Source organism: Limulus polyphemus, unplaced genomic scaffold (genome assembly GCF_000517525.1).
Source record: "Limulus polyphemus unplaced genomic scaffold, Limulus_polyphemus-2.1.2 Scaffold21, whole genome shotgun sequence".
NCBI classification, from domain to species: domain Eukaryota; kingdom Metazoa; phylum Arthropoda; class Merostomata; order Xiphosura; family Limulidae; genus Limulus; species Limulus polyphemus.
Window position 1 is genome coordinate 1,071,251 of NW_013665631.1, and position 22,420 is coordinate 1,093,670.

Here is a 22,420-nt window from a genome sequence, read left to right on the forward strand (position 1 = left end):
CTCAGTATTGTTACGTAAAACTGAAATTTATAGAAAGCCTCCACACGCATATAAATATAACCAACGCGCCGCGCCAGAAAAAGAGTATCTATCATTAGTTTTCTATAGTCAGTGTGCTATAAACTTCGGAAGCTATAATCGGAAAACTTCAGATATTTGACTAGGGGCATTTACAAAGTCCGAACATTACAAATCATTTAACTTCAGTGGATTCTCATCGGACATTAGTATTTTTACGAGAACATTATATAAATTCATCGTGGAAACCTCGGCGTGTGTGGCTGGTAAATAACGAAGGACAAAGCTGGTTAGCTTCCTGTTAAGTGAATTATACCCACTTCAACTCGTAATCAACTCGCTCATCGTGAACCCACGATAAGATATCGAAGAAGTACCAGACTAAAAGGACGACTTTACATTGCTTGTATGTTTGTGAAACTTTTGTTTATAAATAATTGTTTGTAATAACCATTGGTAATAACTGTTGTTGTAAATTGTATTGTTGTGTGTATATTAAAACGCATTTGTGTGAAAAAAGAAAACTGTGTGTATCAATCTTGTTGGCAAATATCACAAACTGACTATACATATCGGCTTTTACTTAACTGCTATATCCAAAGTACTATTTAACTACTAAATTTAAGTATCATTTAACTCAACGTCAGACCATTCGAAATTGTAATACGTAACACTACTTATTCATAACAGGAACTGACTTACACAAATGTAAATATAACCGTCTGCTGTTTATTACTGGTAAACAATAACATACTTTCTTTCGTCGCTTCTCTTGCTGTTTATTCGTTTCCACTCATATCTCTCGATCTTCTTTCCGTTCTTTCGTTAAACTCTTGTATTTTATTTCTTTCTCAAACCCACCGAACCGATCCCTTTCTTTCTGACCTGTTTCCCCTATATCCGATTATAATGTTTCGCAATTTTGTCGTCTCCATAACGCTGAACTTAGAGAGGCATCTAATATACTCACTCATTCAATTATTTTCAAATGATTTAGAATCCTGTAATGCCCCTAATTCATTAGAGCCTGACCAAAGGTCAGTCGCGTTCTCACTGTATCTGAACATGAACAGATGTTACCTCATACCTAACTTCATACGTAAGGAGATTTACTAGGCTCGGGTAGATAAAAGCTATGTAATAATATGATAAATCAAATTCTTTGTTGTTTCATAGATAATATAACCCAGTCTATGATGAACTTCACAATTGCAACAATTGAATTATACTTTAATAATATGATAAATCAGATTCTTTGTTGTTTCATAAATAATATAACCCAGTCTATGATGAACTTCACAATTACAACAATTGAACTATACTTTAACCCGTGGCTACTGCACAGATGGCATTGTCTATTTCTTGCGAACATTTCCTTTCGAAATCAATATTGATTGTTTTTATCTTTCGCTTTATTTGTGATTTCAGAAAACATTTATTTAGATAAGCAGTTAAAACTATTTTAAGATCTTTAAAAGCTATATGCAATAAAATACTTAGATATGACTATTACTTCTAACTAGTCATTAAAATTAAAGTAGGTAGACATTTGTTAACATTTAGTTCATATAAGTAAAAAAACAGGTTTCATATTTTCCAACTCTTGTTTTTAGTATTTTACAATATTATTTATATTACGGAAGTGCACTTTGCTGTGTCATTCTCATATATCAATAAAAATGAAATGTGCTCACCTTTAAATGCAAATATGAAAGTAACTAGGATTGTATGCACGGTATTATATGATGTAACAACTTCAGATTGAGATTTTCACAAAGGAAATATATTTAAGAGTTATGGAGAGAAACCTGTTTAAATAACATATTAAACGGAAGGAGCGAGGGGAAGTGTTCTTCAATAATTAATAGTTTTCTCTGTGACTTAGTATGTGTATAATCCTTAGATTCCTACAAGATAGATGCGTGGATATTTTTTTTTCATTTATTGTTACTGTCAAGGCTATTTCGTTACTTATTTATATTTTAGAACATACATATATATAAGTGCGAATGGCTTCGTGAATACTGTATATCATCTTTGCACAAGAAAAAGGTGTAGAAGGTGTTACAAGAAATCACGCAACTATTTTTGTGTAACCAAACATTCTGCGAATTTTTTAAAGCAAGTTTTATTATCTTAAAGTTGAATATTTGATTTACGCAAGAACCAGGGTTACTCTTACATGAAAAAAAAATCTATCATAATTTTTGTACAAACGATAAAGACATACCCAAAAATATATATATGCACATTTGCGAGAATAGGGTTTCTCTCAATTTCTGTTCTATGAATTGATCAATTAACAAATTTCAGTACCAGGCATGAAACATGTGTGAAACTGGTGAAAAACATGGGTCAAGGTTATGTTCCTGCTAAGATTATTGATCATAGCTATATGAAAAGAATACAGCGATTTTGTACATGATAGTTATTTTTGAAACAAAAGGAGACATAAGTACCAAAGGAGTGATTTCAGAGTGTGTAGGATCTCTTCATCCCATCCATTTAAAATATAAATCTATAGTTTACACAACACGAGGGACTAGTTTTATTGAATGCACTCTTTCTTTAAATATACATAACTTTCACCACTACAGTTTCATCAAAATAATCGCGTAATAAATTTAATTGTTTGTTTATAGTTAAGCACAAAGCTACAAAATGGGCTAGCTGACGTTGTAAGTCCATAGACATACCGCTATGCCACTGGGGAGCATGAATTTAATAATTAATTAAGTTTCAGAATTATAGAAGTTGCGGTGTCAATTAAATAAGCTGTAATTACTTGTCACTGAGGAATCGTGTACACGTATTAAAAATAAACGAACGTAGGTTTAATATCTTTTACAGTAGGATATAAATGGGCGCCTGAAAGAAAGGGGGAAAACACAATTAATGAGAATTAGTGGCTTTTTTAAAAACTATTTGTTAAGGGTATAAAATTATATGTAAAAATTATCAAAATTGCAAATTGCACTATTTTATATTTTTTTTAATTTATGTATACATTGATTGGCTCGTACTTTTAAGACTTCCCATTTATTATCTCAAGGAACCCTATTTTGTCGTAATAATTTGGCATGACGCCTCACATGCCATAAGAATATTACTTGTTCATTTGAAATCCATTCGTTATTCGCCTTATTATGTAATCAGATAACTCAGCTTATGCTACAAAAACGTTCCCCAAACTATTACACTACCTCCGGGGAGTGCTACATATATATATAGAATTCTCCTTCGTTTCCCCTAACGCTAGTACAGAAAAGGTTGAGAACCAACTCATCACATCACAATAGCCACTTCCAGTCATTCACACTCCACTATCATACCCCTTTTAAAGTTTGAGAAATACCTGTTCTCACTCATTGTCTTGAAGTCCCACTATGATATGATTACATTTCTGCAATTACAGGGCTTAAGTAATCACATGACCTGTTTATTTTTCGTGTGCATATAAATGGAATGCAATACAGATACATACGAGTGTCTTAATAAAATGGCTAGCCAGCATAGATATTAATAATAGTAACAATTCTTATACTCTGTATATTTTAACAACTACATGCTGTAACAATTGATTTGTAATGTCGAAACAAGTGGTGACAAACTGTAATATTCCGGATGTAGAGAATACGTTTGTAATTTATTATTACGCAGTATATATATATATTAATATTTTTAAACAATTAAATTTATATTGGATTACATACGATTTGCGTGATGTTCAATGCGTGAATTACATAACATTTACTTAGTGTGAAACTATCAATCAACGTTTTCGTGGTGCAAAGCCTATATTGGTTGCTTACTCGACATTTTATTGTGACCACAGTTGGTTTTTCACAGATTTTTTTTCGTAGAGCGAAGTTCTTATTGCGTTGTTCACAAAAGCTTTTCTTGAGGGCCGAAGTCCTTCTTTGATAGCGCATATGAAAATTTTGGCAGTGTGAAACTAAACGGTTTGTTTGTTTGAAAACCACACTTAGCTGTTAACACGTCGCTTCTGTAGTACCAGACCATCAAAGGGCTGTTCATATAAGTTAAAAAGCGTAAGATTTTATATATTTCCGCATTTCTTTAAATACTGTTCAATAAATAGTAGTTTTGTGTTGACTAAAGTTTATTAAAAATGATTTTTAATCCGTTCCATGTGGGAATTTTACAGGGAAATTCCGTTTACTCGCTAGCTGTTTTTATTCACAAAAGTTAATACAGAGAACATAAACGGGAATTGATCCAAGCAATGTTTCCGTGGGTTAACCAAAGCATTATGTGACAAAAGACATCTTATAAAAACTTTCGAAATTAGTAATTGTTTAGACTAACAAGTTATTTCTGGTATATTATATTAAACAGGCTAAGAGAACCTCCTGGTCTAAAATATAGCATAAAAAGCCACTTAAATAATGCACACATTCACGCACATACACCAGTTCTCATATATTTATCAATATGTGCTAATTTGAATGCTAAAATGCGCATTATAAGCAATTATTATAAAGAGTTTAACATTAGTCCTTTGCCTCATTTGATAGAGCGCTGGTTAGGAGCGCGAAAAGTACTAGGTTTGAATCCGAATGAAGTTGTATTACTAAGTAAAATGGTACTCTACGTAGGTCACGTCACAACCATAGGACTAAGCCGGAAAACAGTCCATGATTACGAGTTGAGAAAAACTTGGTAGCTTTGAGTTGTTAAAAAATGCCTTGGTTGCAGTTGTTATAGGGTTAACTTCTTAGTTCAGTTAGAAAAACATTCACATGCTACGTTGATAGTTGGGGCTAGAACTCGGAGAAGGCTGTATATTACAATTTCTATTCGAATACATTGTTCTACTATATTAGGAGTAAAAAAACCCACAAAAACCGACGTTTCTTCGCACAATGAAATGTAGAAGTATTATTATTATTTAAAGCTGACTTGTTTCAGTAACTAGTGTCTACAATGGTAGCGTATTCTATATTCAGTCACAACCGTTATAGTTGAGTTCATTTTTAAAAACAAGGTCAGAAAGCTAAATCGTGAATGAGGGACTACTTAAAATAAACAAGTATTCCAATAGGACATGCTGATTGGTCGGTCCGTCTCTATTTGTGCACAGATATCTGTTTTTAATTGTACAAATATTCTCTCTTAAGTTCCTTTCTATGTTTGTTTGTGCATTTAATAAGATCTTTATATTTTCCAGTCATAATTACTGTCATAGTTCCAGACATGTTCAGTTACAGTAGAGGACATAGTGTTACCATGCTTTATGTCATACTGGTGTTCTTTCAATCTCGTTTTTAATTTCCTTTTTGTTTGTTCTATGTATATTTTACTGTACGTACTACTTATTTGGTAAATTCCATCGTTATCTTCAATCTTTTTTAGATCTTGGAATATTGTTAAATTGTTGACAATTTCGCTTTAAAGAATGGGCGCCATTTTATAATCTTTTAATAAGAATGTTTTTTTCGAAATCCCAGGTAAAAATAGTATACTAATAAGCTTGTTTGGAGATGATTTTATTGGAGTTAATTCAGAGTATTTCATTTATACATATTAGCCATTAATTTTATGGAACCCTCTGTCAACAACTATAGGGTCATAATCCTTATCCACTGCTACTGCTTTTACGTGAATTTTGTCGTTGTTTATATCTGTGATATCAGAACATATATTAATAGCACGCCAAGCATATGTGTAAAATGTGCATAGTTTCTGACTTAAGAATGGTTGAAGTTATACTATAGTAGCATGCTGGCAACAAATGGTTTTCAAAATATACTGGAATTTAATTAATCATCATGTTTTTAATTAAAATATCTAAGAAGTCTTAGCCATATTCGTTGGACTCCATAGTAAACGTAATTCCTTCATCATTATTATTCATGTAGTTTAAGAACATCTTAAATATTCCACTGTTATGTCGTCACGCCATAAAGGTGTTGTCTACATACAATACATTGAAAAGTATCCACCCCTACCAATAATGTCACATTTTTACGAAATACAAATAATGTACAAAAATATGATAAAATAGTTTCTATTCAGAACTCTTATGATTAAACTTAACACTGTTATGTGCGAACGAGGTTGAATGTCAGCAAAACCTGAAAATAAAATATATACTATTGAAATTTGCTGATTGCATAAGTATTCAACCCACTACACCAGTACTTGGAGGAAATCATTTTGGATAGGTCTCTACCAGCTTTGCCCAATGGGATGGTGTAACTTATGCCATTTCTTTCTTGCAAAATTGCTTCAATTCTGACAAGCTCGATGGGGATCGTTGATAAACTGCAATCTTCAGATCTCGCCATATACGTTCCATTGGGTTCAAGTCAGGACTTTGACTGGGCCACTCCAGGACATTCACTTCCTTCTTTTGAACCACTTCAGTGTGGCTTTGTCTTGTGCTTCGGGTCATTATCCGGCTGAAATGTGAATTTTCGACCCAGTTTTAGATTCTTGGCTGAGTCAAGCAGGTTTTCCTTTAGGATTCGCCTGTACTTTGCACCATCCATCTTTCCCTCAATCCTGACAAGCTTTCCAGTCCCTGTTGATGAGAAGCATTCACATAACATGATGCTGCCACCACCATGCTTGATAGATGGAATGGTGTTGACTGGGTGATGTTCTGTGTTGGGCTTGCGCCAGACGTAACGATTTGAATTTAGATCAAAAAGCTCAAATTTTGCCTCGTCTGACAATAAAACCTTCTGCTACATCAGTATCATTTACATGCTTTGTCGCAAACTCCATACGAGATTTAAGATGCTTCTTTTTCAGTAATGACTTCTTTCTTGTCACTCACCCATACAGGCCAGCTTTGTGTAGGGACCGGAATATTGTCGATGTATGAACACTGACTCCCATCTCAGACATGAAACTTTGCAAATCTTTCAAAGTCACTGTTGGCTTCACAGTGGCATGCCTAACCAGTTTCCTGCTTGCCCGGTTGCTTAGTTTGGAAGGGCGGCTTGATCTGGGTAGTGACTGGGTGGTATGAAACATATTCCACTTCTTAATGATGGACTTCACCATACTCAAAGGGATAATCAGCGACTTGAAGTTTTCTTGTAACCTTTTCTTGATCTGTGCTTTTCTATCACTTTGTCTCTGAATTGTTTGGAAAACTCCTTGGTTTTCATGGTTGGTTTGCCATATCATCATGCGAGTTTTGACTCGAACAGATACCTTTACTTTGAAGTGAAGTTAAACCACTTTGATTACATATAGGCAGAGACCATTACACTAATTTTGTGACCTTTCAAACTAATCTTTTACACCTGAACTGATTTAGGGTTGCCCTAAGCAAACGGAATGAATACTTAAGTAACTGAGAATATTCTAATTTTCTTTGAAAATCTACCATAATATTAGCATTTTTAGCTTTCTCAGTTTGGAGTAGATTGTGTAGATTCTAAATATAAAGTACCATTTGAAAGTTTCATGATTACAAGCTCAGACGGCAACAAAATGTGGAACTTTGTAGAGGGAGGTGTGAATACTTTTGCAAGGCATTGTATCTTCTATATCCTACAGGTTTTATTAAAGCTTCTGGTAACTTGGAATTATTGAAAGCGTCCATAAGTATATCACCAAAAACAGGAGATAAAGACCATTAATTTGTTGATAAAATTTATCATTCATTTTATATACTCAATGTACCACACAGTGTTTGGTAATAGTGATTAATTATTTGATATATTTTAATGGTAAGTCTTCAATATCAATTAATCTGTTGAATAAAGTACCTAATATTTGTGAAGAAAGAACCAAAATATAGTGATACAAGTAATTCATTATCATGGATTTCAATGTCTTTAAACTCATTCACAAAATCAACAGAGTTTTTAACACTATGTTTACACGCGTTAATTTTTAAATCAGACAGTTTCTTAACCAATAACCTAGCTAAGTAGTGTGTAGCAGAATATTACAAACATAACAACGTCATTTATCACAGGATGGAAATTAAGAAGTGACTGATCGAAAGAAAATCTATATGAGCAATTAATTAGTGTTGCTTTAAAGAAAGACTTTTAGAGAATTTTTTACACTTGGTAATGAATTACTGTTATTTTTTCTATTTAGTATAGGCATATAACTAAATATAAATCAAACGATTTTTGGTAATTTTGAATGTGACCACAATACATATTATTTTGTTATATTGGCTAATGAACACTAGAAAATATCCTCTATGATGAACGTTATTTCAAACTTAGAGTTTTAATCTGAACAATACAAGAAATATGAGCTACTAAAAGTAAAACATCAAAATTATTATATGTAGACTTTAGAAAATTATTTTGTTTGCAAAGATAGTGAAACGCTATTATTTGGTGGTAATGAAACAAAAAAATAGTTTAATATCTTACAAAGAAAGCTGAATTTAAACAGTATAAACATCAAGTGTTTGAAATTTTTTTCCCCAAACAAAATTTAGTAATGAAACTGGGAACGAACAAGCAAATTTTATTCAAGAGTTACATACTTTTTAACGCTGAGCCTCCTTGCATTTCCAGAAGTTAATACTGTAAAATACATTCAAATATTCTCTACTAGGTGAAGATTGATTATATACACAGCTGTTGGTAATGTTTAGTAAGTATCATGTATTATACAATGCGAGTTTTTTAATTATGTATTTCTGGTGTCTAGTTCCTGTTTTTAATATTAATACGAAATGTATATTGCTAATGACCTTCTGTACGGCTTCTCTCAACCCCGAATGTCTGTTATGTATATCAAGAACATTAGCTTTTATGTTTCCCCTGTTAACACATAGCTATTTCTTAAAAATAAAATAGTATTCGTGTAACCAGAGAAATTAGACGCTGTTACTGGCACTCAAAATTGTGAGTTCTTAAAAATGAGCATATTTCTGTGTGTGCCTCGTGCATAAGCACAGTGGCACAGCGGTATGTTTGCGGACTTACAACGCTAGAAAACGAGTTTAGATACCCGTGGTAGGTAGATCACATATAGCTTATTGTGTAGCTTTGTGCTTAATTCCAAACAAACAAAGCATAAACACGAAAAAATTGTCTTATTTTGTCTCGCACACAAACACAACACCTAAAATAATTTGCTTCTTTTACCGTCACGTACTTCAGATTTCTAAGCATCTTTGGGTTTTGCTGCTCTCGTGATACTTTTGAAACTAATGTGACATTAGCACTCACAATGTGAGTACATTTTTGATGGTTTTGTTCATTTCATTTTTCAGAGATACCTAATTCAAGATGAGAATTTCAGGTAGGCAAAATGCGTTTAATATTGGTGGCAAACAATTGGGATTATCTTTTTCTCGTCTTAAAGATATGAATTCCGTGATCAGTATTCGATCTGCATGGTCACACTTCCCTGAACAAAGAATAAAACTCTGAAAGCTATACTTAACCTTAAATAACTTCCATGATTTTATCTGCCCTGCTATACAAGTCAAAATTAGAAAATGTCCCTCATATTTCCTTTAATATACCAGCACCTAACAGATCCACTCCCACCGAAGACGACAAAGAAAAGAGTACTCCGGTAAAGCTGTAGATACATTTGAGAGCCAGAACTCCTTCAGTCTAGATGTGCATTTTGACATCGATACCTACTGCTTGAATAACTGATCTGTTGTATAGATTTTATGTGCAGACATTTTGAGGCATACATGTTCACATAAGTCACGGGATAATTCAAGTATCGCTTGCCATTTCAAGTACACAGCCGGAACTACTAAACACATCTATATAATGCTGTAATGGCTCAGAGGAAGTTCTGCCCAGTGATGACAGGGCCTCGAGATTCTCCGATAAACTGGTATAGGTAGCGCATCAACAGGCTCGTGCCTTTGGCTCTTACTTTTCCAGCTTTGATAATTTGTTCACGTACCAATAAGTGTTTCGATAATAGAAGACGCGTAGCGCAGTCGTGTGAGAAGCTCATATTTACTGTTGGTTTACATGCAGCTCCATCCATGAGAATACGTTGTTTGAAGAAGATAAATGACCAAATATAACTATGCTCTAATCCTTGGTCGTCCTTATAGAGTGTTTGTTGAATCTTAATCATGGAATCTCCCCCCTTCTCAAGTTTACAGAGTGATTTGTTGACCGTTGTAAACGCTGCCGATACTAGAATAGTTGCATTTACTCCAAACATTATGAAACTTATATATTCTCCAAACATTATGAAACTTATATATACTCCAAACATTATGAAACTGGTATATACTCCAAACATTATGAAACTTGTATATACTCCAAACATTATGAAACTGGTATATACTCCAAACATTATGAAACTTGTATATACTCCAAACATTATGAAACTTGTATATACTCCAAATATTATGAATCTTATGTATACTCCAAACATTATGAAACTCTTTTTTTTTTTCTGGAAGGAGATGCAGTAGTCTTATAGTCCTCTTGTTATAGGTCAAGTAAATAAAAGTGGCCTGATGCCCATAACATCGCCCATCTAAAAAGTTTAAGTTTCTTTTTCATAAAAACTTACACTCAATGTTAATTATCAATTGCTTCATATCATTGTGTGAGATAGTTTCTTTGTTGAATTTATTTATAGTACACAAAACTGAACCGAACATATTTAACATTTCTACTTGATCGCATTCAATTCCAATTCTATTAGATTTCGCTGTCAGTGTTTACGTTCAATGATTAATTTCCAAATTATCTAAATGTAAATTCTAACCACTTACTTTCATTTTACTTATCTATGTTGCACTTACAAGGTTAATTAGTTTAGTTTGTTATTGCTTTTCTGTACTCTGACAGGTGACAACTCTGATTATTATAGTAATATTGTTAGTTTACAAACTATTACACTCTTAGTTTGTTGTAGCTTGTTTTCACCTAATGAATATAATATTTAAGACAAAGAAACGAGAGTTGAAAATGATAGTATTTTGATATATGTTTTCGGTCTGAAGTTGAGGAAAATTACATTTTTTATTTTACATCTCATTGAATCAACTTTTCATGTGCAAGTAAAAATTATTTTATTTCTGATATCGAAGTAAATAAAAATTTTCTTTAATATATATATATGTATAGTAGAGCACTTTATTTCGGCTTTTTTTTTTGCTTGTTTTTAAACAGATGGACGTAAGGTTTTATCTCTTTTGCCTTCTGTTTTTATATTTTCGTCTTTCCGTTTGCTCTTCTGTCTTCATCAGTGGTAAAGTATCTATTGTTTATGTCCCTTCATGGGGGCAGGCGCGTGAGAGAGTGTTACGGAAGTCACAGCGATGAACGTGCCGTCCAAAGACGTTCACGCACTGATGAAACACATAATCGCCATTTTTCACGCTTTCAACCTACTTTCCGGCCCGGGTGACGATTCATTTTATCAAATATCTCTTTTGCAGTTAAGTCATCTATGAAAAGAGTCTCTTCAGACCAGTCAATGTGCACATGTGCTAAACGTATACCCAGAATGGACAGTGTCCGCAGATTTTAGTTTAAAATTAGATACCTTGGTTCAGTGAGTACAAACAAAAAAAGACAATTTTTTAGTTTCGATAAAGGAATTATAGATTGTGTTTTGCTGATTCTTCTAGACACTCACCAAGCACTGGTTTTGTATGCTACCCTCATAATTTGATGCTTTTATATACATATATGTTTTTTATATAATTTTGTTTTGGTTTAAAAAATGTTGATAAATGCGCACACTAACATATTCTAAGGTTTTTTTGGTTGTTGTTAAATTAACGATTACAATTAGGAAACAAAAGCTTAACTCGAAAATACCTGCAGGATAACAAATTTGTTACCCTACTCAATCCGTGGCTCGATTTCCCGCACTGGGCATGGTAGGTAGTCCAATGTGGCTTTGCGCTAAAACAAAATAAACTAACTAACTAACAAATCCTACTTAATTCCTGTTCATATACGTTCCTAAAGAGGAGGATTAAGAACTAATTTTCTCAACTTTATAAAGTCGCTTAGAATCTATACACAAATTTTGAAATTAGGCTTTATGTAAATAAGAGATTTACAGAACTGGAAAACAGTTGGTCAATGTATTGTTAAAACTGGTGAGATTTGTTCATTCGCTGATAAAGTAGTCACTACTCTTTGTACTTGATTTACTATTGTTTCTAACTGAGAACATTAGGATTTGTATCTGAAAAATTTATTATGAGCATACATTAAATTCCCCATCTAGAATCATATCATTATTATTAACGGTTAATTAATTGGGAAAAACAATATTTTAGCATTAAATCTTTGTTTCAGATGTTGTGGAGATAAATCCTCAAACTTATATGATTGGTTTAGTTTGTTTGAAATTTTGTGCAGAGCTACTCGAGGGCTATCCTCGCTAGTCGTCCCTAATTTAGAAGTAATAAACTAGCGAGTAGACAGCTAGTAAACGTCACCCACAGCCAGCCTTTAAGCTAATCTTTTAGTAATGAAAGGTGGGATTGTCCGTAATAATACAACGCCACCACAGCTGAAAGGACGAGAATGTTTGGTGAAGGGGATTCGAACCCGCGACCCGCATATTGCGAATCGAGCGCCTTAATCACCAGACACAAAATTGTGATTTAGCACTTGCCAATGACCTAAAGATAATGTGAAACATAATCCTTGAATGTGAAGTTAAACTTCAAGCAACGTGTTTTCTGATTGTGAACTTAAATTTAGTGTATTACAGTTGCCGAGAATAAACTAGAAATTATAATGTAGTACGGTAACGTACTCTCTCAATTAGTATGGTGTAGTATAACATGTGTATTCAAAGTTATACGGTGGGGGATAATTATCTTGCATCTTGTATGATGCAGATTAGGAGAATATTTTTATATCTTTGTGTTCTAATACTGGAGTGTAATCTCACAGTTAATATTTCCAAGAAGTTATGAGTGAAAGTAAAGAACAATGTATACCAACACGTCAACTACGCTATACCTATTGATATCCATGCGGACGAGGCCCTTCGAAATTGCCTGAGCTCATCATTAATGCCTTTTTCTCTGTCATTTCTTTCCAGCCAATAGGGATGGCAAGCTAGCAAAAGGTTATGCCTTTTCTTTGGCCATGAGATAATTCTGCAGAAGGCTATGGATAACGAATGAGCAGATGTATATTTTATAGTACTGAAAAGGATTTCAAAACAGAGACTGGTGGGTATAAAATGATGCTCGTCAAGCGTTCAAAACTTTACATATTCGATGGTGAAAATAAGTGAGATATAATATATAAAAAAGCGGTCTACAGGTGATATCAATATAACGGAGGAAAGATTTCCATAGGGAAAGCAACATGTCCAGGAACACCTTCCGGAAGAGAAAACTATTGCATGTTGGAAAGATGTTCAGGTGAAGGATGAGCTAGAGAGCTTAAGAAATTGGCAAGGATGTCATTGCGAGTCTGAGAGTAGCGTGTGATATGTTGGTAAATTTGATGCGATCATACACCTGCTGGGGTTGGACTGGGTAGCTTGATTCTAAAAGTAGCACAAGCCTTTTAGAAAAATAAGAAGTGGCAGATAATACAAAAACGAATGAAAACATTATAAGAATATAGGAACAAAGGTGGGTTCAAGCTCAAAGTGGATCCAGTTAGACACCACAGAAGATTGGGTCCTTGTGTAACCTTGAAGTTGGCTGTTGCAAAATGAGCGTTCCATGTCAACTGCTTACTGAAGGTGGCATCCAGATATTTAACTATCTTAAATAGTTGTACGGGAACATGGTCTATTTGAACATGAGAGAGATCAAGAGTTCACAGGGTCGATATCTCTTTCTGCTTAGAACAGACAGACTATCTTTGGTTCGGCAATGGTTGAGACACAATGTATATTATCAGACTGTATGAACAACAACTGTATAGTAGAGAGACACTATTTATATTATCAGATTGTACGAACAACAACTGTATAGTGGAGAGACACTATTTATATTATCAGACTGTACGAACAACAACTGTATGGCGGAGAGATACTATTTATATTATCAGATTGTACGAACAACAACTGTATAGTGGAGAGATACTATTTATATTATCAAATTGTACGAACAACAACTGTATGGTGGAGAGATACTATTTATATTATCAGATTGTACGAACAACAACTGTATGGTGGAGAGATGCTATTTATATTATCAGACTGTACGAACAACAACTGTATAGTGGAGAGATACTATTTATATTATCAGACTGTACGAACAACAACTGTATGGTGGAGTGCGAGATTAAATTGGTGACTTACAATTTTCATTAATTTTATATGAGTTATTTATAAATCAGAATTGAAGTAAGGATTAATAACAAAATATTATTTATTTATTTATTCTTATGGTTTAGAACAGAAAGATAATTTCATACTGTGATATAATATAGGAAGATAATCTCCCAGTTAGTGTGATATAATATAGGAAGATAATCTCCCAGTTAGTGTGATGTAATGTAGGAAGATAATCTCCTAGTTAGTGTGATGCAATGTAGGAAAATAATTTCCCATCTAGTGTGATGTAATGTAGGAAGGTAATCTCCCAGTTATTGTGATTTAATGTAAGAAGGTAATCTCCCAGTTAGTGTAATGTAATGTAGGAAGGCAATCTCCCAGTTAGTATGATGTAATGTAGGAAGATAATCTCCCAGTTAGTATGATGTAATGTAGGAAGATAATCTCCCAGTTAGTGTGATGAAATGTAGGAAGATAATCTCCCAGTTAGTATGATGTAATGTAGGAAGATAATCTCCCAGTTAGTGTGATGTAATGTAGGAAGATAATCTCCCAGTTAGTGTGATGTAATGTAGGAAGATAATTTCCCAGTTAGTATGATGTAATATAGGAAGATAATCTCCCAGTTAGTGTGATGTAATGTAGGAAGATAATCTCCCAGTTAGTGTGATGTAATGTAGGAAGATAATCTCCCAGTTAGTGTGATGAAATGTAGGAAGATAATCTCCCAGTTAGTATGATGAAATGTAGGAAGATAATCCCCCAGTTAGTGTGATGTAATGTAAGAAGATAATCTCCCAGTATTAGTATGATGTAATATAGAAGGATAATCTCCCAGTTAGTGTGATGTAATGTAGGAAGATAATCTTCCAGTTAGTGTGATGTAATGTAGGAAGATAATCTTCCAGTTAGTGTGATGTAATGTAGGAAGATTATCTCCCAGTTAGTGTGATGTAATGTAGGAAGATAATCTCCCAGTTAGTGTGATGTAATGTAGGAAGATAATCTTCCAGTTAGTGTGATGTAATGTAGGAAGATAATCTTCCAGTTAGTGTGATAAAATGTAGGAAGATAATCTCCCAGTTAGTATGATGAAATGTAGGAAGATAATCTCCCAGTTAGTGTGATGTAATGTAAGAAGATAATCTCCCAGTATTAGTATGATGTAATATAGAAGGATAATCTCCCAGTTAGTGTGATGAAATGTAGGAATATATTCTCCCAGTTAGTGTGATGTAATGTAGGAAGATAATCTCCCAGTTAGTATGATGAAATGTAGGAAGATAATCTCCCAGTTAGTGTGATGTAATGTAAGAAGATAATTACCCAGTATTAGTATGATGTAATATAGAAGGATAATCTCCCAGTTAGTGTGATGAAATGTAGGAAGATAATCTCCCAGTTAGTGTGATGTAATGTAGGAAGATAATCTAATAGTATGGTATGATGCAATAATGGAGGATGATTTTTTATTGAGAGAGAAATATAACACAGTGTGATGTGATACTTGAAAACATACACTTACAATATTCTGTGCATTAGACTACAAGTTAATATTTTAGCTGTAAAGTCAAATTTCTGAGCTAATGCGTTGACTGATTTTTTTGTTATTTCTGTAAGACTTATGCTTTAGGTAGAGATTTTAGGCATGTTAACTTTGATGAAAGAATTTTTTTTCTAAAAAATTCAAATACCTGGCAGAGGTTATTATAAAGAAAAAAATAATTGTCTTTAAGTCTCATTAGATTTTGTTTGTTTGTTTGAAGTTAAGCACAAAGCTGCACAATGGGCTATTTGTGCTCTACCCACCACGACTATCGAAATTCGGATTCTAGCGTTGTAAGTCCGCAGACATACCACTTTGGCCCTGAGGGGGGGTTGATTGGAAAATTACTGTTATTTACCGTAAGAGTACACTTTTGTAAGATCAGAGAGGTTTTCCTTCATTATTTTATTTTCAGGAAACGTAATTAAGCCTGAGGAAAAAATCCTAAAAGGTATTTTGATATATTCAACAACCAATAGCAAATGTATTTTTCAATATTTGTGTTCTTATGTGTTTTATAGTGTTAAATAACGGAAGAGTCAAGTACAGTGTTGAAGTTATAAAGTTGTAATTTTGTACATAATGTAAGGCATAAATTTATTATCAACTTTTTGAGATCTTTAATGCGGTCTTGAGGTAGAATTTCTTGTTATATGTTGATACTCTAACTTATATAACAGAAACTGTTTTCCACCCGTTCTTGTAAATATTAGCAGCTAGCAGCAGAAATGTATTAATACATTTAGTCTGCTATTTTGTCCCGTACGGGCTAAGTATTTGTCGCTAATAACAGCAACAGCGGATAGATCGACTGGCGAGTGGATGATTTGCGCGCCATGCTTAATTTTTCTTCAAAAATAAAATTGCAAAGCTAAACAATGGTCTGTTTCTACTCTTTCCACTGCAGAGAACCAAACCTCGGATTTTAGCGTTGTACGTCCGTAAATTTACCGCTAACCTATCAGGAATACTGAATATTTTTAGTAGCAGTCTTTTAAGTTAGCTATGGATTTGTCGAGCTTTCCTCTCATTGTAGGTAGTAAAACTAGCAGTCTGTTGTGAAAGAAGATGAAAGCCAAAAAAGAAAAAAACAAAAAACATTGTTAATTTTTGTCAGAATGTTTATTTTTATACAAGTTCCATGCAACATGGTTACTGTAGCCTGTAAATCTCCCCAAAGCCAAGAAGGCCTATTAAGACAGAATAAATACAAGTACTCTCATGATATTCCTAATTCTTTGGCAACAACTGTCAGACGCTGCTACCATTAATTGACAAGCAGCCTGTATGGGCTGACGGATTGCTGCTATTACCTGCTGCCAGTACTAGCTAACAACAACAGCAATCATCTTTCTGTTTATAATACATTTTGCTGTATTCTAATTTTGTCTAGATTGTGACTGATTGGTCATCTGACTAGATACCCGTGCATTTTCACGGCCATGTCTGGCTGTTGTATAAAGTACACACTAGTTTGTAGTTAGAACAAGTAACATCGCTACGAACACGGTTTAGAACGTTCCTGAAAATCGATGAACTGTCAAGAGGTAAAAATCTACTATCCTCTAACTCTCCAATCCAGGCAAATGGTATTCACAGAAATGAATCAAACGTATTTCGTTCAAACAAATTCTCGTGAAAACAAAATGTTTCAAAATCAACCTCCAGGGTTATTGATCACACGCGTATCTCAAGAAACACATTTGAAGGTGTTTTTATTTTACAACTAAAAATTAATGCTTACGTACGCTAATGAGTATGCTTTCCTAATGAAAACATATTTTGAACATAAAAACAAAACAAGAATACCATTAAACCGTCTTGTTGAATTCTAATATTATATTTTAGTTTAAACCTTTTTTTAGGATTCGTGTTTTTATTCTAAGCTTTCAAGTTTTATGCTTTTTATACTCAAATTATTTCATTTTAAAATCTAAGTTCCATGATATTTGTCTAAATTTTTGTGTGTTTGCTTTTCACGTGATGTAGTCATTAAGTATACATAAAAAGCTTTCCGAAAGTATTTGGTTTTGGAAAATAATAACTATAGAGATCAGATTAGACAATAATCTAAGACATGAAAAAATAGTCATAGTGCACCTGCACCTTTAAATAATATCTAAGTGACATGATTCATCACAAAACATTTCAGTATATAATTGCTGTGGAAGAGGCAAAATTCTGAAAAATTACAGTCATAAGACATGAAGTAATATCTATTATAGTTTTCCTTTACAAATAAAATTTAAAAAGAGCTATATTTTGGGTATTAAAATTTCTATGATCAAAATAAATTCAAAATTGAATTTCCAACTGCATTCTAAACGAACGCATAAGCTATTTTTTTGAAATGCATTGAGACCGTAACTGTATAGTATGCAGACATACCATCTATAGTGATGCAATTTTTTTTTAGATTATTGATTATTTAGTTTCCTCACTGTCATAGCGGCAACAAGTGGCCCAAGTTGTCTAATATTATTTTGTTCTAGCCACTTTAATCCTTTGTTCTTTTCTTAGATGACGTATTCTGCCCGCAAGGATATTTCAGTGTATTGTGAGCCTGGATTAAAACTACTTATACCGGAATATTCTTTGCTGGCCGAAATATGACGTCAACTAAATCTTATAGCTAACCAATGCTCTCAGTGAACAGAGTTTATGAGGTGATTCTATCTGATGGACAAAAAAAAACCAATAAACAAGCTGATTTTTGAAATCCAGACGTTTTCTTCGGATCATTTTTGCTCTTAGTTGGGCAGAAAAAAAGACTTTTAGGAGTTAGATCAGCATTTTAGTATAGAGGTAATCCATCTCGCGGGAAGGAAAACTTCAGTTCGAACAATAGCATAATTCGGAGTACTGTCCGTTGTGGCACGTGGGTACGCGCTCAGTTTTTAGTGTTATTGTGTTTATAATAAATATAGATTTTGTTCATTTTATTTAAAGCCTCCAGGTTCTCTTATTTCCACTATTTTCATACTAACTCTAACAATTCAGTCGAATACTCTCAAAAGTAAAGTTCGCTTAAATCACTTAACCGAGCCTTCAGCTATTCAGTGGTATTTCTGTAAGAAAATATTGTCAGAAAATCAGTTTGAAATGAAAATCCCACAAAAGGATATTCTTTAAACTCAACAATGCTTATGTGATGCAATACATAAAAAAAAGAACAAAAAGTCTGTTTTTATAAAACTAAAGCAAAATAATATCCAGTAAGTTCGCAAAATTAATACACTTATGGAGAAGGTTAAGTATATTATATTAAAATTATTTTTAATATGAAAATCAGGAACTCACGTGACAAACACAGCTAATATAACATCGTAGTGGAACTACATTTTGATATTATTTGGCTGTTCGCAGGTTGTAGGATGCTATCAAAAATGTATCGCCTTTGGAATGGGTACTTAATAGCCAAAATATTTATACACTACATCATAAAGGCGTATTCAGATCAGGAAGATAGAATTTCCAAGATGGAGGTATCTTTTATATTTAATGTCATTGTAAAACAAAGGATTGTTTGGTTGTTTTGTAATTAAGCACAAAGCTACACAATGGGCTATTTGTGCTCTGCCCACCACGGGTATCGAAACCCGGATTCTAGCTTTGTAAGCAAAGGAATATGGAACAACAACCAGCAACAAGTTGTATCTTATCCATTATAAGCAAACACAAAAATAAGTTGGAAAAGCTTTCAATGAAACTATGCAACAGTACATAGCATAATCAAAAAGATTTCCATTTCGAAAGCGACAAGAGTCACGTGGACACGAGTTTCTTCCACGAAATATCCTTTCAACTGTCACATACTTCAAACAGCGGGAGAATGAAAATGATATTCATGACATTCCACATAAAGCCATACCGCTAAAATCGCCGGATGTAACACCTATGGATTTTCGATCAGACTATTGAAAATGGTGCTGGAAAACCGTCGTCCTCGTACACTAGCGTGATTGTATAAAGTTGCAAGGAGGAGGTCTGTATTTTGAACACGATAGCTTTACGAAGAAGCCTTTCGCAATGGAAAATACGTTACAGGGCAATTATTAAGATGCACAGTTGTCAATTAAAGCATGGTCTGACGTGGCGCCATGGACTGTAACGACGTGGTGAGGTTACAAAACTGTTTTACCATAACGTACTCAACTTCTGTGTACTTGTAAAAATCGAGTAACTGAAAAGTTAAAAAATAATTTTAAATCTTAGATTCGCCATACATGTAAATGAAATTGTCAGACCTAATACCTATTTTTCGAAGCAGCTTTGTTTGATTCTAGAGTTACAGTCTCCGTTACACAACTTTCCCCGTTTTCACGAACGTACAAGATTCTTTTGTGTGTGACCCTATCACTCAATAAAAGCGTACACATTAATGACGAAGATTTTTAAAAAACATACTTTCCAACATTATTCATTATAAATAGGGTATTGGAAAACAAAGAAACCACAAAATATTCCGAAGATGCTGATGGTAAACACTTTTGCATTTATTGATAAACATTATGTAACGTCTTTTTATACTTTGTTAAAAGCGTACATGACTTCCTACCTCATTCCCCTCCAGCGTACGTTCAGTCATATTATGAAAAGAAGAAAACGACCTTAGAGAATCAGGTGAAACCCACTAAAACGATTTGGCCTAAACACATGTAGATATGACAAGATAACATTTTCTTTGGACTACCTGGTGAAAATCAGTTCATAATCATGTTTTTAGTAACTGAAAAATGTTTGAACATACATATACAACTTTCTTTTGATTCATAAACTTTTCAATGGAAGAAAATAAACAAACGATTTAAAATTTACAGATTATTATTAATATTTTTTAATTTTGTCACAGGAAGGTAATTATTAAACAGCAATATATTTTGAAAAAGATAATTTATCCTCTCATAGTCATATCTTCAACTTTCTTTTATAGAGGGCCGGACATGCAATCTGCGGGTCGCAGGTTCGAATTCCCGTTCCACCAAACATGCTCGTCCTTTCAACCGTGGAGGCGTTATAATGTGACGGTCAGTTCCCCTATTCATTGGTAAAAGAGTAGCCCAAGCGATGACGGTGGGTGGTGATGACTAGCTGCCTTCCCTCTAGTCTTACACTGCTAAATTAGGGACGGCTAGTGCAGGTAGCCCTCGTGTAGCTTTGCGCGAAATTCAAAACAACCAAATAAAATTGTATTATAGATATAAATATATAATTCAGTACGAAAAAATTTAGTTTATTTTAATTTCTACACAATAGACTCCACACTTTAAATGTGCTATGTATGCTTGAACAGAAATGTACAGTTTTAATAAGAATTACTAAAAATATTTAGTTTAACTACGATGTTAGGTTTACATCATAATACATGCAATTTTGAGGGGAAATGTAATGGAGTAAATGCCCCTCTTGCCCCTTCCTGCGGGTGCCCATGAAACTATAAGTTAAATGTATTGTCCTTGTGAGACCAACGGTGTCGTAGTTCTTGTATAACGCTATAATTTAAAAGGAAAATTCGATCTATTCATCAAAGTAGTTTTGTATTTAAAGTATCAATTAACGTATGAATGTTTTCACTGAATAAAACACGTAACAGTGATGCAGTAGTAGTCGAACAGAGTATAAAGTTTTACCCAACTGTTTTACATCAATGCTGTTAAACTACTATTTTCAAGTTCTGTATTACCAGGAATTAAAAACATACTTTCTAAAATAAACTAATGGAAATGGACAACGAGTGTTTTTGTTATTTCATACAGTAGAAAAACACGAATAATATTGTTATCTTGTCTACCATAAAACACGAGTAGTATTGCTATATCATAGAAAAAAGTAAATTTGTTTCGTAGAGCAAATAGTTTGTATATCTATATCATTGCCTTAAAAAACAAGATCAATAATGACTAGTTTTCTAATGTTTACTAGATTGCTATAATGATGAATATACGTGTTAATTAATAATGACCAGTTTTCTAATGTTTACTAGATTCCTATAATGGTTAATATACGTGCTACCATTTTCTGGAAATTTACTTTCTGTGTGAGATGTCATGGTCATTTAGCTTGTTGTTGAGCAGAAAAGATAGATTTTAATTTTTGTTGTTGATTTTAGCGCAAAGCGACTCAACTGGTTACCTGCGATCTGTCCATCGCGGGGAATCGTATCCCATACTTTAGCATTGTATATCTATAAACGTACCGCTAACCCACTGTATACACTTTCAGACTATTTTGATATGGTTGCCTGATTGAGAGCTATTGTAATTGTTAATATATCTTTAAACTAACAAAATAATTTTTATACATGCATATGTGTATATTACACTATTTCGAAAAATCAATAAAAAAGATAAAATTAATTATTGCTAACCACAATTTGAAATTAAATATTATTCCCCAAATTACTTTTACTTATCTTTGGGTTGTTTCTTTTGGAAATTATGGTTTACTAAATTTTGTTACGAATACAATTTCCTTCAAAGTAATATTTAGCCTAATTGTTTGTTGTGTAATCAGCTGTCGAAGATGTATAACAATATTTTCAAACAGATATAATTAATTGAAACCTGCAAACACTATGTCATTTGTATGTGTGTGTGTGTGAAATTTGAAACTGTTATTGCTATATTTTCTACCCTTGAGTCTTCT